The sequence below is a fragment of the Macaca thibetana genome, chromosome 5, assembly GCF_024542745.1.
Source record: "Macaca thibetana thibetana isolate TM-01 chromosome 5, ASM2454274v1, whole genome shotgun sequence".
Classification (NCBI taxonomy): domain Eukaryota; kingdom Metazoa; phylum Chordata; class Mammalia; order Primates; family Cercopithecidae; genus Macaca; species Macaca thibetana.
This window is the reverse complement of record NC_065582.1, coordinates 37,262,799-37,277,744: the sequence shown is the minus strand read 5'-3', so window position 1 is coordinate 37,277,744 and position 14,946 is coordinate 37,262,799. Positions and strand designations below refer to the sequence as shown.

General features: G+C 45.1%; 2 protein-coding genes and 1 pseudogene across 5 annotated transcripts in view; 1 reads left to right on the top strand and 2 right to left on the bottom strand.

The window, feature by feature from the left end:
- FBXW7 (F-box and WD repeat domain containing 7) overlaps positions 1 to 5,793 on the bottom strand; it is a 209,966-nt gene extending 204,173 nt beyond the window's left edge. For all 3 annotated transcript variants that reach the window (XM_050791070.1, XM_050791063.1, XM_050791064.1), the window contains exon 1: positions 4,628 to 5,793. The gene's annotated coding sequence lies outside the window, so the exon portion shown is untranslated. The remainder of the gene's footprint in view (positions 1 to 4,627) is intronic.
- LOC126954384 (uncharacterized) overlaps positions 1 to 8,943 on the top strand; it is a 545,369-nt pseudogene extending 536,426 nt beyond the window's left edge. Inside the window, exon 3 of the transcript XR_007725605.1 lies at positions 5,934 to 8,943. The product of XR_007725605.1 is annotated as an uncharacterized LOC126954384 (transcript). The remainder of the gene's footprint in view (positions 1 to 5,933) is intronic.
- LOC126954972 (peptidyl-prolyl cis-trans isomerase FKBP1A) overlaps positions 1 to 14,946 on the bottom strand; it is a 1,061,339-nt gene that overhangs the window by 530,874 nt on the left and 515,519 nt on the right. The window lies entirely within an intron of this gene.

Below are 14,946 nucleotides of genomic sequence, written 5' to 3'. Positions count from 1 at the left end.
CACTTCTAATTTTACATATGAAGAAAATGCTTTACATTTACTTTCAGGTTTCTAAAGTATGACCACAAGCTTCTTTACAGATACTTTTGGCCATGATACTAAGCCAGTATATCACTAAATGTCAATTGTGGTTATCTTTAGATAAGAAATGCAGGTAGTCCCTATTTTTTAGCTGCATCCCTTTAAAGATGGCATCACCCATGCCCCTCAATCCATAGTTTGCATCATCATGAAGGCAAAAGTATTTTACAGTAGAGTATGTGCTTTATGCCGAATCATTTTAAATGAACTCAGAGAAAAACATCTCACCTAGAAAACAAAGACCACCAAAAATAGCCAGTCCTGGCTTTGTAGTGTAATAAAGCTCATACTGTTTGTTGGTGGATTTGGCAGTTGTCTGTATCAGGGGTCCAAAAACTTCCGCCTATGGGCCAATTGGAGGACGGCAACATTCATTCACTTCCTTGTTGTCTACAGCTGCTTTCACACTATAAGAACAGAACTGAAAGTTGTGACAGATCATGTGGTCCATAAAACCTAAAATATTTACTAACTGGCCCTTTACAAAAATAGTTTGCCAACTCCTTCTCTACCCAATGAGATGTCAGAAGCACCAGAAGACTTCTCCAAGAACCATCTCCAAAGTACAATGCAATAAGCCTATGCTTTGGGGTCATCTGGTGGGTGCTAAAACGCACACACACAAACATTTCCCTCAAGTCTCTAATTCCCTATCAATCCAAAGTTGCCAAGGCAAAGTATATGAAGTTACCACTCTTCTCACTGTCCTTACTAGTAAATAACGTTAACTATAAATGGTTGCCTTCTAAAATTCATCTGAACATGGCTTCGACTGCACAAAAAATATTGTGGAAAGTGGAGGGTGACAAGAGAAGGCCTCCATATGGCATATAATCCAATCTCTGTATCTTCACCCTAGAATCACCTTAGACCTATCTCCCTGTTGAAACATCTCTTCCCCAGAGTTTCTGCCATTTGAATAATCACTGTTAAGAAGTCAGAGAAGCTACTGGGAAAGTGTAGAATTCCAACTAAGGAACACAAAAAAGTGTGAATATATATTTCCTTCCTCACAATCCTTAATCCTGTTAAAGTCAATACTAAATGCAAGCCACAAAAATGTCTACATTTTTTAAGTGCCAAGTTGCTTTTTGTTTTTTAATAAAAAGGTTAAAAGGAAAAAAAAAAAAAAAAAAAGCATGTTCAGCACTGCTGTGCCTACACAGGGATATCCCCTCCATTGTATGGGACACAAAGACACACACCAACTGTGAACAAGGGAAGCAGCCTTCTCTGTCAGCTATTTTTGGCCTTACTTCGTCATATTAAGACCAAACGTACGATAATAATGCACAGCGAACTTTAAAAACATGAATTTGAGGAAACAAATCTGTCCTTCTATTTATAAATTCCTTAACAATGAAATTATCATTAAATATGCTCTTCTGAACTTAATCTCAAGGGACCTATATACCCTATCTAAAAAATAAATAAAAACTTTTAGCTTGTTTCAAAAACACAGAATAATATACCCTGGGACTAAACTGGTGGCCATGTTTAAAGCCTGCTCATTCCTTTTTAACTTCAACTCTTATCCACTTCTAAAACATCTATTTTAGGTAGTGTCTCATTCATTCAGATTTTCCCCCTAACTAAAAATACCCACTTTTCAGCTCTTCACTTTCCATCAGTATTCTGGGAAACCTAAATACGTTGAAAATAATTCCAACTTTACATTTTCAGTGTATTACCTGCTAAACTATTTTGCTGTTTTGAAACTGCACCAGTATCCAATTGTTGCCCTAAAATTTCACATCCAAAACAAAGTTTACTGTACCATTTCCAAACTCTTTTTTGTAAGAAGTTGCTAGCAACATACTAAGCATCTTCTTTTTCACTCCTCCTTCTGTATAGCCCTTGATAGCCATGACATAATAAAAATGTTGGTTCCCTAGAAAAAGAAAATCCTAATCCAGGCATAACTGCTTTTGCCTAAAATGTAATTTCTCCCCAGTCATCTGAAACTACTCTCTCAGGAACATTCTTCTCAATTGCTTCTTTGAACTGTAATCATGTGTCTACACAAACACAACTGACCCTAACACTACTCAACAACCTCCATCTGTATTCCCTTCAAACCAACTTCATAATTTTATCTGTCCCTTATACCTTCCAATTCCAAGTCTTAAATATGTTGTCTCTACTTACTCTTTTCTTCCTAAAAGAAACCTTCACAGATTTGGCTTCAACACTTCAATTAGTTGTATATGTACACGTCCAAAAGCAACATTTCCCTAGTGAAAAATGTAAAAACATATTCACATCTATAAGTTGCCAAATAATATCTAACATCTAGTGTGGTCTTAGATAAATATTGGTCTATCGCCCCTCTCCTATAGCTTTGTGCAATTTGTGTTTGATTGTCTCCACCACCACCAAGTAAAAGCATCTCAAAGGCAGGGACCCCAAATAGTTTGTCATTTCTACCCAAACATGCTAAACGTTACCATAATTTTTTGGCCCAAACATGCTAAACATTACCATAATTTTTTGGCCAGACGCGGTGGCTCATGCCTGTAATCTCAGCATTTTGGGAGGTCAAGGTGGGTAGATCATTTGAGGCCAGGAGTTCGAGACCAGCCTGACCGACATGGTGAAACCCCATCTCTACTAAAAATACAAAAAAATTAGCCAGGCGTGGTAGTGCATGCCTGTAGTCCCAGCTACTCGGGAGGCTGACGCAGGAGAATCGCTTGAATCTGGGAGGCAGAGAGGTTGCAGTGAGCTGAGATCGCTCCATTGCACTCCGGCCTGGGTGACAGAGCAAGACTGTGTCTCAAAAAAAAAAAGAAAAAAAAATTACCATAATTTTTAACCAATCTATAGTTAAAGCAATAAAAGTAGGTCCTAAAGTTAGTAAGCAACTTTGACAGAGCACAACCTACATTCAAACTATAGTTTGTTTCTTAGTTTGTCCTCCCCTCCGTCCCAAAACACAGCTTCTACATGACTACATTTCTCTTTATCATATCTTTGTGAAAAACGGAATACGTGACTCTGATTCTAAGTCTAACATTACATCCACTATTCAGTATTTTCATGTCAGTACACATTTAAAAGAATTTAAAGTTCCTTACCAAAGCATAACAAGGCAACTAAAGAAAAACAATTCAGTGGGAGAAGTTTCAGAGGAGGGAAAAGTGGTCAAAGAAATGAAAGACATTATTCTAAGACAAGAGTTGGAGAAAATGACGGTAGAAATAATGAAAGTCTATAAAATTAAGAAAAGATAAACTGAGGCTTGTCCTGGTATTTCTTGAAATATAAACTCTGTGTCCTGAAAATTTAGGGACACAGGTACAGAATATGTAAATGAATTGTCACATAATACACAGGCTAATAAACTTGCAGAACTCATTACTTTAAAAAAAAACAAACATTGTTAAGTTTGAGAAAGTTTTAAATTAATCTAATCAAGATCCTGAATGGAGAACTTCGAATAGAGAGATAATCCCAGGCTTACATTCATTCCCACAAAGCATCTCTCAGCAGTGGCTTCAGACAGAACGAGCCCACAGTTGTCTAGATGGACCACAATTCTCAGTATAGTACTGCCTATGCCTTCCTACATAAAATCCTGCTCTATGTTTAACCCTTAAGGTCTGTATATGAAATGTTAATTACTTTTATGAACCTTTAACTTGGCACTCTGACAAGATACCTAAAATACAAGTCAAAGGTTTTATAAACTTCAACTTTAAAATAATGGAAAGAAAAAATCATTCCTGATTTAAATATCAAAGGTGTATCCTAAATTGATACAGAAATAAAGATAATTCAAAAGAGCAAAGCCTCAAACCAAATAAAAAAGTCCTCAAACCAAATAAAAAAGTGTTGTCATTTGTTACTCTAAAAAAAAGGGGGGGGGGTGAAGGGAAAAAAAATCACAACTTTTATAAAATGATTAATGTGATAAATGCTCTTCCCCAAAAAAGTTGTGATTCCTGAGAACTCAAGTTCCTGAATAACTGACATCTGTTACAGTGTCCTACTAACACACATGAATTGGATCCAGGAACTGAGAAGCTTAACTCCTGTACCAATAGGTACTGAAATGAACCTCTCTCAGGACTGGCTTTTGGTTTTGTTTTGTTTAAAAAAAAAACAAAGGAATTTTACTTTCAGGGGTCCACAGGGTAAGTGGTTCTCACTCGGGAACCTATATGAGAGTACCCCAGAAACAAAACGTAAACCGCACACACCCACAGTACCAGGAAAAGTTTACAGATACAGACGGCCTCTGTGCGCACATATGCTCTGGCTTCCTCAATTTCCCTTTGCCAACTACTGGCCAGAAAGGTGCGAGTATTCACTCTGGAGAAAGAACTCCTCCAAGTAAAACCTGCATACTTGCATTACTCGTACAAAGAGCTAAAAAGTCACAAAATACAGGCCTCTCTAACACCTTTCCCCCTCTGTGAATAAAGCTAGACCCTCTCATTGACAGACTCCCAACACTACTGGAGAACATCAGCAAAACTCCAGGAGGAAGCGCCGGCATCCTCCCACTTTCTCCCCCTCAATCCCCTCTCCCGGGGCCACTCACACTTTTAGAGAAGAGCCGCGGCGCCGAGAAAGTGAGTTGGTTCCCTTCCTCCTTCGGACTGAGGCGGCAGCTGCGGAAGGCTCCGGCGCGGTACTGAGGTTGAAGCGGTGCTCGTGTCGCTAAACCAGGCGGCCACCCGGGTCTCTTCCGTGCTGCCAGGGGAGAGGAGGCGGCGGCCCCGCTTACCTCCTCTTTTCCTCTTCCTGGGTCTTTTCAGGCTGCGGCTTCTGCCCGTCCAGGGCCACTTCTCCCGGGACAGTCAGGTTTGGGAGACTCCGAATTTTGTTTTTGTAAAGTTTCCTCTGGGTGGAGGCTGCAGCCGGCCCCCCGGGTCCCCCCCGGCCCCGCCGCCCTCGGGACTGGGGCGGGGGAGGGGGGCTCTAAGAACTCCTCCCGGAGTCCAGCCAAGGAGCCGGGGGGCCGGCGACTGGCCAAGGGAGAAGACCCCCGGAGGGGGCTGAGGGGAGGGGAAAGGTGAGGAAAGGACGGCGGCGTCGGTCCTGCTCTCTCCGCCGCCCCAGCCGCAGCTTCACATCGGGGTCCCCGCCCCCCCGGCCGGGGGGTGGTTGCCGAGCTTGGTTGGGGCCCCGGTTCATACACTCCGGGGCAAGATGCTACGGCCCCGGGCGGGTGGCCGAGGCGGCGGCGAGGCGAGGGACCCGGCCGGCTCCGCTCGGCGCCGCCCCCGCTCCCGGCTCCCGCATGTGTCGCTGCGGCTGGGACCCCCCTCCCTACACCTTGGGGGTCTCTCGCCCCAGGCCCCCCGGGACGAGGCAGAAGCTCCGGCGCCTCCTCAGCGTTCTCTCACCACGGAGCAGCTACCCAGTCCCGGCCGGTGGTAGCCGCCTCCCTGCCCCCCAAGCCGCCGGCTCCGGCTCAGGCTCGGGCTCCGGCTCCGGCTCCGGCTCCGGCGTGTGCAGCAGCCGCCGCTGCCGGCCGGGAAGGTGAGGGGGGGAGAGGAGTGCGGCCGCGGCTCTCGCTGGCCCAGGTGAGAGCGAAGGTCTCGGCGGCCAGTGCAGGGGAGCTGGGTCTCTCGGATACGCCTTCGCTCTTACTCTCAGCGGCGGCAGCAGCGACAGCGCCCGGAGCTCAGCTCGCTGTCTGCCTCGCTCTGTGCGGGGCTCTCGCCTCACTCCAGAGAGAGGGGCGGGAGGAGAGCGGCGCCTGCCGATGACGCAAGTCACCTAGCAACCACTCTCTTCCCCCTCCCTCTTCTTTCCGCTCTGAGGCTTCCTCCGCTGGCCTCTTTTCCCCTTCCAGCCACCCCGCCCTGGGCGCCTCTGGCGCCCTCTGATGACGCTCCAAGGGAAGAGGAAGTGGGGATCGGCGAGCGGGTGGGTGCGCCTCGGGCCGCGGGACTCGCAGCCGCCGCCGCCGCTGCCGCCTCTACGGCCGCGTCAGAACTGAAGAGAGGAAGGGGAGGAGCCGAGTCGAGCCTAAGCTGCCGCCCGATCTTACCCCTGACCCGAGGGCGGCCTGGAGAGCTTGCTCTGTAGCGGTTTCCTTCGGGGCAGGTGGGGACTGCTCCTTTGGGGGGAAAGAGGAGGCCCAGGCCGCGCCTTCAGACAGCTGCACGCACCACCCGAAGATGAGGCATTTGGCCCCAGACCCTTGAAAAGCCGGACTGATCGAGGAGTTCCCGCACAGCCTGAGCCGCTGCACCTGCTCCAGGGAGAGAGCGCCCCAACCTTCCCGTGGCATGGGGTGAGACCCGGCGTTGGATAACGTGTGGTCGGGACGAGCAAATGTTTGATGAATGAATGAATGAATGAATGCCTCTCTCACGTGGCACTCACGAAGCTCAGAGGATATGGTGGAAGTGCAAGTGCTTTGTAAACTACAGTGCATTGTACAAATGAGTTGTAATAAATTCCTTCACTCCTCCTAGCCGTGAAAGGAAACAGGGGTGCGGCTTGAGTACAGTCACAACCTGAGTCTTTAGTGGACAAGGAGACGAAATGCCGGGCAGAGGAAGGAACCCATCCTCGTGCAGACTGTTAGGATGGCGGGAAGGGAGGATTGGAAGGGAGCCATCCTCTGGGAGATTGTTGAAGGATTTTTAACTGTCAGGGGAAGAATTTAATAGTGCCTCACTTTTACGAATGGTTCTTTCTTATGGCTTGGGGCTTTCGAGAACTTCTGATCTTGGTTCATCAGTGTACGTTGTCATCAAGAAATGTTAGCCTGTGTTTCAGGTCTGACTCAAAGGTTATTTTCTTTCTAAAATAAATGTTATTACTATTATGCAGCTTTTCCTACAGATGTTATCCTGGAAAGGAAAGTCAAGTAAAAACTCATGAAGTTTAAAGTGTAGTTCTCTAGGAAAAGAAATTTAAGATAAAAGGACCAGAATCCTCAGAAATCTGTCTTAAGTGAGTAGTATGAGGAAAAGATTAAAACAGCAGCAATGATGAAAGCAGATTCCACAATTCTGTCCGTGGACCCTAGTACGCTCTACCTCCTTGGGAAGCAGTAGTAATGGACTTTACAAGTCTTTCCACCTGAAGGAGAGGGTGAGATAGGAGCAAGTGTAATATAGACAAATGTGGGAAGCTCTGGGTTTCTCCCACTACTGCCACTACCATCTGCAAACAGTAGACTAAGGAGCCTTTTAACTGGGTAAATACAAGGCCTCGTGTTCATTAAAATGCTGCGGGAAAGGTGGTGGGAGGGGCAAAGGAGAATGTGGCAAAACCAAGGAGAGACTCACAGACTAGCACCTGACCCTACTGCCCTTGATCTGAAGTTCCAAGAGCCAGGTTAAATATCCTGCTTAAATTACCCTGGATTTTTCTGTCTTTACATGACCAATCCCCTGCTACAGCCTTCCAAATAAGACTCACAGTTAATCAGACCAACAAGTGATGGTTTCACATGGCTACAAAATAAATATTTTTTTGTTTTTCCCCCTCTTCCTATCTTACAGCAGGGGAATGGTGGAAATTAAAGGAGTAAAACACACAGATTTAGGGGATTTTGTGAAGCTAAACACCTCAGAGAGTTTAACCTTTGTGGGCTTTGAAGGAAAAGAGTGCAAACATCAGAATTCTGCAGCCCAGCAGAGAACACCTCCAGTTAAGTGTGTACCACATAGGGTTTTTCAGCAGCGTGATCTTCTGTTTTCACTGTCAGTGGCTCCACCTTACAACCTCAGTGCTGAGGAACAGAAGGGCACTCAGGAGAGCCTGAGCCACCTACTTAGAAAGTATTTAATAACAGCACACTAAGCTTACTGGGCTAGATACCCTCCTCAACACCCAGCTTGATAACAGGAGGAAACAGCTGGAACTGGAGGCTGGAGAGAAGGAAGTTCATACATTTCCAACTTGGTCTGCATCTCTTTAGTTCCTTGTATTGCTTATTAATCCAGAGGAGAAAACAGCTAGTTAATTCAAAATTCCAAAAAATCTGAAGTTTTAGCTAATAGTTCCTTCCCTGGTTCATCAATTTAAGATAAAGACCTAAAAACTGTGTTAAAATATAGAACAAAGGAGATTCTTATAAGGTTTTTGACCTCTACACTTGAAAGTGAGCTCTTATGAGAAATTAATCAATGTTTTGTTATTCCACATCAGTGGGTTTTACTGTCAAAGATTGTATAAGCTAAATTATCTGGCAAAATTTTGCTTTCCAGAAATGCTATCTATAGTATATTAATTTTAACATTTTTATTGTGAAATATAGTTTAAATACATAAAGCAATTATATAGTATAATAAGTTATTATAAAGGAAACCACCATGTAACCGATCAACCAGGTCAAGAAATGGAATATTTCCAGCAACTCAGAAGTTCCCCGCCCTGCCCCATGACCTTCCTGAACACAACTCTTTCCCTCCCTCCTAAATGTAGCCATTATTCTAACATTTGTGATAATCATTTCCTTGCTTTTCTTTGTCGCAAGCATGCATCCCTAAACAATATATTGTTTAGTTTCACTCTTTGTTTTGAACTTGATGTAACTGGAACAATATAATATGTAATCTGTTGTTCTTGCTGCTTTTGCTCAACATTGTTTTTAATTCATATGTTGTTCAGGTTGCTCCTATAGCTGTAATTTGTGCATTTTCATTGCTGCATATTACAGTGTCCCATTGTACCAGTATGTGACAATATGTTTAGCCATTCTGTTGCCGATAGACATCTGGGTTGTTTCTAGTTTAGGATTGTTATAAATGCTAATGTGAACATCCTTCATATATGTGTTCCATCACATCTATGTCAGTTTCTGTATAGCATATACCTGGGAGTGGTAAGATGTATCATAAACTTGAATAAATAATGCCAAGTTCTTTTCTAGAGGGTTACACACTCACATTAGGTATGTATGAGTCCCATTGCTCCACACCTTCACAACACTTGACATTGTTGGTTGTTTCTGTTTTGCCAGTCTGGTGGGCGTGTAGTAGTATATCATTATGGTTTTAACTGGCATTTCTCTGATTACTGATGCTGTTGAGAACCTTTTTGTGTACAACTAGCCATTTGGATTTACATTTTTGTGGTGCATTATTATCTTTTCAATGTCTAAGTCTCTGAGATGCCCAACTTCTCAATATCCTTTCATAGTCCATATTTGAACAGGTAAAGTAATGTCATGGGATGTTGAGGGTGTCGCTTTTCTGGCCGGAAACCTCTGTGGCCTGTGGCGCCTTTGCCCAAGTCTTGCTCAGGCCCACTGGGCTCATTCCACCTACTTGGCCTGGCAGGCTGTGCTCAACTTACGTTACCGGCCTGGATCCCACGTCTGCCAAGAGCAAGTACGGCGTGGAGCAGCAAGGCATGTGTGAGCTAGCGGGAGGTCTGGCTACTGCACAGTCAGACACACCAGCTGCTGCAGTGGGGCGGGCAGCTCCAGATGTGCCAGCTCTCTGCAAGGCTGTGGCTGGACCAGGCATACTGCAAGCAGCTTCCGCAGCTGGCACCAGGGAACACATTGGCACCCAGAAGCTTGGAGATGCCAGGAACTGCAGGGACCCAAAGAGGGAGTCACAGCCCTGGGTTGGGGAGCTCCCAGGTCTGGACTCCCCGAAAGGCCACATCCCTTCTCTTCACCCACTTGGCAGCAAGGGGGATGTCTTAGCCCCGTTTGTGTTATAGCTCCTTTAGCCTCACGATTTGGCAGGTCCCAAGTTCTTCTCCTGTGACCAGAAAGAACGAGGTATGCAGACAAGTGGAGGGTGAGCAAGATGTTATTGAGTGATGGAACAGCTCAGAGGAGACCCACAGCGGGTAGCTCCTTTCTGCAGCCAGGGTGTCCCAATGAGTGTTCAGCTCCTAGCAGAGAGGGTGGCTCCTTTCTGCTAGGCAGGTTGTCCTGATAAGTTTTCAGCTCTCAGCAGAGAGGAGAGCTCCTCTTTGCAAGGTAGCTCGTCTATGCAGGAAGGTTGTTCCAACAAATGTTCAGTTCTCAGCAGGGAGGGTAGCTGGTCTCCGCAGCTGGTCATCCTAACAAGTGTTCAGCTAGCAGCAGAGAAGGTAGTTCCTCTCTGCAGCTGGTCATCCATCCTCTGCTCAGTTCTGACTGAGCCCCGGGCTTTTACGGGCCTCAGAGGGGAGGAAGTGCTTGCTGATTGGCCCTTGGGCAGGCCCAGGAAAAAGCACCATAAGTTCCCCCTCTGGTGTGCAGGATGGGCAGCCCAGTCCCCGGGCTTCAGGCCTTACCCGGCCTAAAGGTGGGGCTTCACTGCGAACCTGCTCCTTTCCACTCTGAAGCCTATCTGCCTCCTACCACTTTTCATGGCACCCAGGCTATTCCTGCAGAGGGGCGCTTGTGAGGCCAGGCCTCAGCCCTGCCAATCCTTGCCTCCCTCCCATGCTTGTCGGCGCCCAACATCTAGAGGGGGCGGAAGCAGCAGGGGGCTGGCACGTCAGTACTGCCCCAAGCCTGCACATACCCAGCTGGGCTGTGACAGAACTCGGGCTTGGCCCCAACCCCGTTCTGAGATCGGAGCAGGCTCTGGGAGCGGAGAGAGGCCAGGCAGTGGGAACAGACACCCCCAGGCCTGCAGGGGGAATGGGGCCTTCCTGTCCCCCAGAGGGTGCAGAGTGCAGAGATGCCCTGGTCCTGCGCCTGGGAGGGTGGGATTCCCGCCTGCTCCATGGAGTGTACAGGCAGCCCCAGCTGCGCCTCCTTGCAGCCCAGGGCGAGGACTCCAGGTCCTTGCTGGGCCCCTCTCTGCCCACCTCTCCGTGCCCGACCATGCTGCTCCCCTGCTGGCAGGCAGCTCAACTTTGCCCCATCACAGCAGCCCCCAGGGCAGTGGGCTCTGGGGACTGTCCACCTCCTCCGCACGTGCTCCCCACAGTGACAGTGGGCGAGAGCAGTAATTCAGGGTCAGGGTCTGGAGCAGTGGAGGCTCCAAGGCTGGGAATGGGTCCTGTCTGGCCATATGAGGATGGGTACTGGGGGCCGCCGCACAGTTGTCCACCTCGGGAACGCGGGGCGCAAAGGTCCCACAACTGCCACTGCCACTCCCACGGCCGCTCCTGCCACCAATGCTCACACATCCGCGCTGCAGCCGGCGTGATGGCAGTGGCTGCTCTGGACGGCCTGCCATTGCCATCAGTAATGCCACCAAGTAAGTTATATTTGGGACAAGTTCCTTCCAAAATAAGAATAGTTATAGGTTACCTAGTTATATTTTTTTATTACTTTGATTATAAACTTTTTCGTTTAGACAGGGTTTCACTCTGTCACAAAGGCTGGAGTACAGTGGTTTAATCATAGCTCACTGAAGTCTCAAGCTCCCAGACTCAAGCGCTCCTCCTGCCTCCGCCTCTCAAGCAGCTAGGACTACAGGCACGTGCTACCACCTGGCTAATTTTTTTATTGTTTATAGAGACAGGGTCTCACTATATTGCCCAGGCTGGTCTCAAACGCCAGGACTCAAGCAGTCTTCCAACCTCAGCCTCAGGTGTAAGCCACCATGCTCACCCTATAAACTTTTTTTTTTCTTGACTTTTTTCATTTTCTTTTTTTCTTTTTTTACTTGTTTTTTTTTTTTTTTTTTTTTTTTGAGACAAAGTCTCACCCTGTCACCCAGGGTGGAGTGCATTAATGCAAGTGAACACAGCCCACTGCAGCCTCAACCTGGACTCAATGGATCCCCCCCACCTCAGCTTCCTGAGGCCACAGGGATGCACCACCACACCCAGCTAATAAACTTCTTAAAAGTTGGCCTACAGCGCTTTTTTTTCTTTACCATCCAAAATCATGCAATTTTTCAACTATTAGACTATTGCCAGCAATCCCTCATGGTGGCTTTTTTTTGTTGTTGTATTTTAGTTTCCTCCAAGAATATAAAGGCAATTTTAATTCTCTTGAATCTGTGTAACTAAACTTTGTTTTGTTGCTGTGTATTTTTCTCAAGGCAATTGTGCAAAAAATTTTTTTCCCTGCACATATTCTTTTCATTTCCCAGGTTCATTGATTTTTTAAAAGTCACAATGGCTTTTTCTTTACTACTAACATTCCTGCTACAATTTATGGATTTTTTTTTTTTAATTTCACTCATTAACATCAAATACACAACATTGGTGTCACTGCCTGGCATATTTTCCCAACATTCTACATTTTATTATTTTCATTAATTTCTTATCTCTCAGTTCTCTGTTTAGAATCAGTGATATTTTAAAACTGGAGGAAGGTGAGACCCAGAGAAATTGACTTACCCAGAGTCAGGAGGGCAAGTAAATGGGAAGCCCGGACTCCACCACAAGTCTTCAGATACGGTACGCTTGTGATTGTATCACTCTGACTCTGTCTTCTGGAACAATAAGGTAAATTAATTCCCAAAGTCTGTAGAATATTGTTCATTTCCACATGGCAGACCTCTTATTCTACAATTGAATAAGGTTTATTTTAAGCCTCACAGCTTTAGGATCAGATTAATATTGATACAAATAGAAATAAATTTTTTAAAACTTAAAGATTAGGCCAGGCACAGTGGCTCATATCTGTAATCCCAACACTTTGGGAGGCCGAGGCAGGTGGATCACCTGAGGTCGGGAGTTCAAGACCAGCCTGACCAAAATGGAGAAACCCCGTCTCTGCTAAAAATACAAAATTAGCCAGGCGTGGTGGTGCATGCCTGTAATCCTAGCTACTCAGGAGGCTGAGGCAAGAGAATCGCTTGAACCCGGAAGGCAGAGGTTATGGTGAGCCGAGATTGTGCCATTGCACTCCAGCCTGGGCAACAAGAGCGAAACTTTGTCTCAAAAAATAAATAAATAAATAAAGATTAATATAAATAGTAGCACTAAAAATGGATTAAATGGAAGAAAACTTGCTTTAAAACATAAAGTTTCTCCACTCTCCCCTTCATCCCTTATGGCCAATCTGTCACTGGTCCCTATTGCTTCTTCAAAGAATCGCCATACTTCCTTAATAACTGAGAAAAGAGTTTTACCAAATAGAAGTGTCAAATGTTGCAGGAATGCCATTGGATATGGTAATGAGTTTCTTAATAATTTCATAGTACTGTAAAAATGTTGGAGGCTTTCAGAATTTAATGATATTTTAAAATACAAGAATAGGCCAGGCACAGTGGCTCATTTCTGTAATCCTAGCACTTTGGGAGGCTGAGGCGGGCAGATCACTTGAGGTCAGGTGTTCGAAACCAGCCTAGCCAAAATCGTGAAACCCCCATCTCTACTAAAAATACAAAAATTAGCTGGGTGTGGTGGCTTGCACCTGTAATCCCAGCTACTCAGGAGGCTGAGGTATGAGAATTGCTTGAACCCAGGAGGCAGATTTTGCAGTGAGCCAAGATCGTGCCAGGGCACTCCAGCCTGGGCGACAGAGTGAGACTTTCTCATAAAATAATAAAATAAAATAAATAAAATAAAATAATTAAAATGCAAATCAACCTGGAAAACTTACAGACTAATGATGAGATTTCCCCTGTGTTACCTTTCTGATCATCTGTGTTTGCAAAAAGATTAATACTGAAGATTAATGATAGATGACCACTGGCTTTAATAGAAATTGAAATAACTTTGAATCACGTATAATCATTGAAAATGTAACCTTTAGCTTTAGAGGAATCCTTCAGGATACAAGCCAGTTGATTTTGTCATAAATAGTCATGAAATATTTTTATCAATAAAATCCAGCTATTTTTAAAATTAAAAATTGAGTAAAACAGAATTAAAAATAGCTTCTTAAAAATATTAAGGTAGGCTTAAATGTAACTAAACTTGTAGAGCAAAGGCTTTAAAATGTTCTGGCTTGAAATTCAAAGTTAAATTATTGAATTAACAATAGGGAGTTCCCAAAGGGACCAGCTTTATAAATATTATTAGTATATTTTTTGTTTTAACTTCCAAAAGGCAGTATTGAGTCAATAAAATTTTACTATCATCTACTATTTTCTAACATCAGAGCAAAGTACTGAACATACAGTGATGAGAAGAGGAAAAAAAAGACCATGTCCCTCCCTTCATGGAGCATACAGTCTGATACCTAGAATGTGCCAGACTCAGTACTTGGCCCTAGCCACTACCATCTAAAATTATTTAATCTAGGCCAGCCACGGTGACTCACGCCTGTAATCCCAGCACTTTGGGAGGCCAAGGCAGGTGGATCACTTGACCTCAGGAGTTCAAGACTAGCCTGGCCAACATAGTGAAGCCCCATCTCTACTAAAAATACAAAAATTAGCTGGATGTGGTGGTGCATACCTGTAATCCCAGCTACTCGGGAGGCTGTTGGAGAAGAATCACTTGAACCCGGAAGGAGGAAGTTGCAATGAGCCAAGATCGTGCCATTGCACTCCAACCTGGGCAACAAGAGCAAAACTCCATCTCGAAAACATTAAAATTATTTGATCTATATTTTGTGAGGATGTGATCTACAAATAAATGAGTCACTGCTTGCATTCTCAGGATAAACAAATGGCATTCTAGAAACCTTCAATCCTATTTGTCATTTTTCAAATTTTCATTATGGCAGTTTTTAAAAATACAGAAACATGGCCTGGCATGGCAAGTCACGCCTGTAATCCCAGCACTTTGGGAGGCCAAGGCAGGTGGATTGATTGAGCCCAGGAATTCAAGACCAGCCTGGGCAAAATGGTGAAACCTCATCTCTACAAAAAAATACAAAAATTAGCTGGGTGTGGTGGCACAAACCTGTAGTCCCAGCCACTCGAGAGGCTGAGGTAGAAGGATTAGCTGACCCAGGGAGGTTGAGGCTTCAGTGAGCCGTGATCATGCCACTGCACTCCAGCCTGAGCAACAGAATGAGATCCTGTCTCAAAAAAAAAAAAAAAAAAAAATACAGAAGCATTGAACATTACAATGTATGGTCATACACCA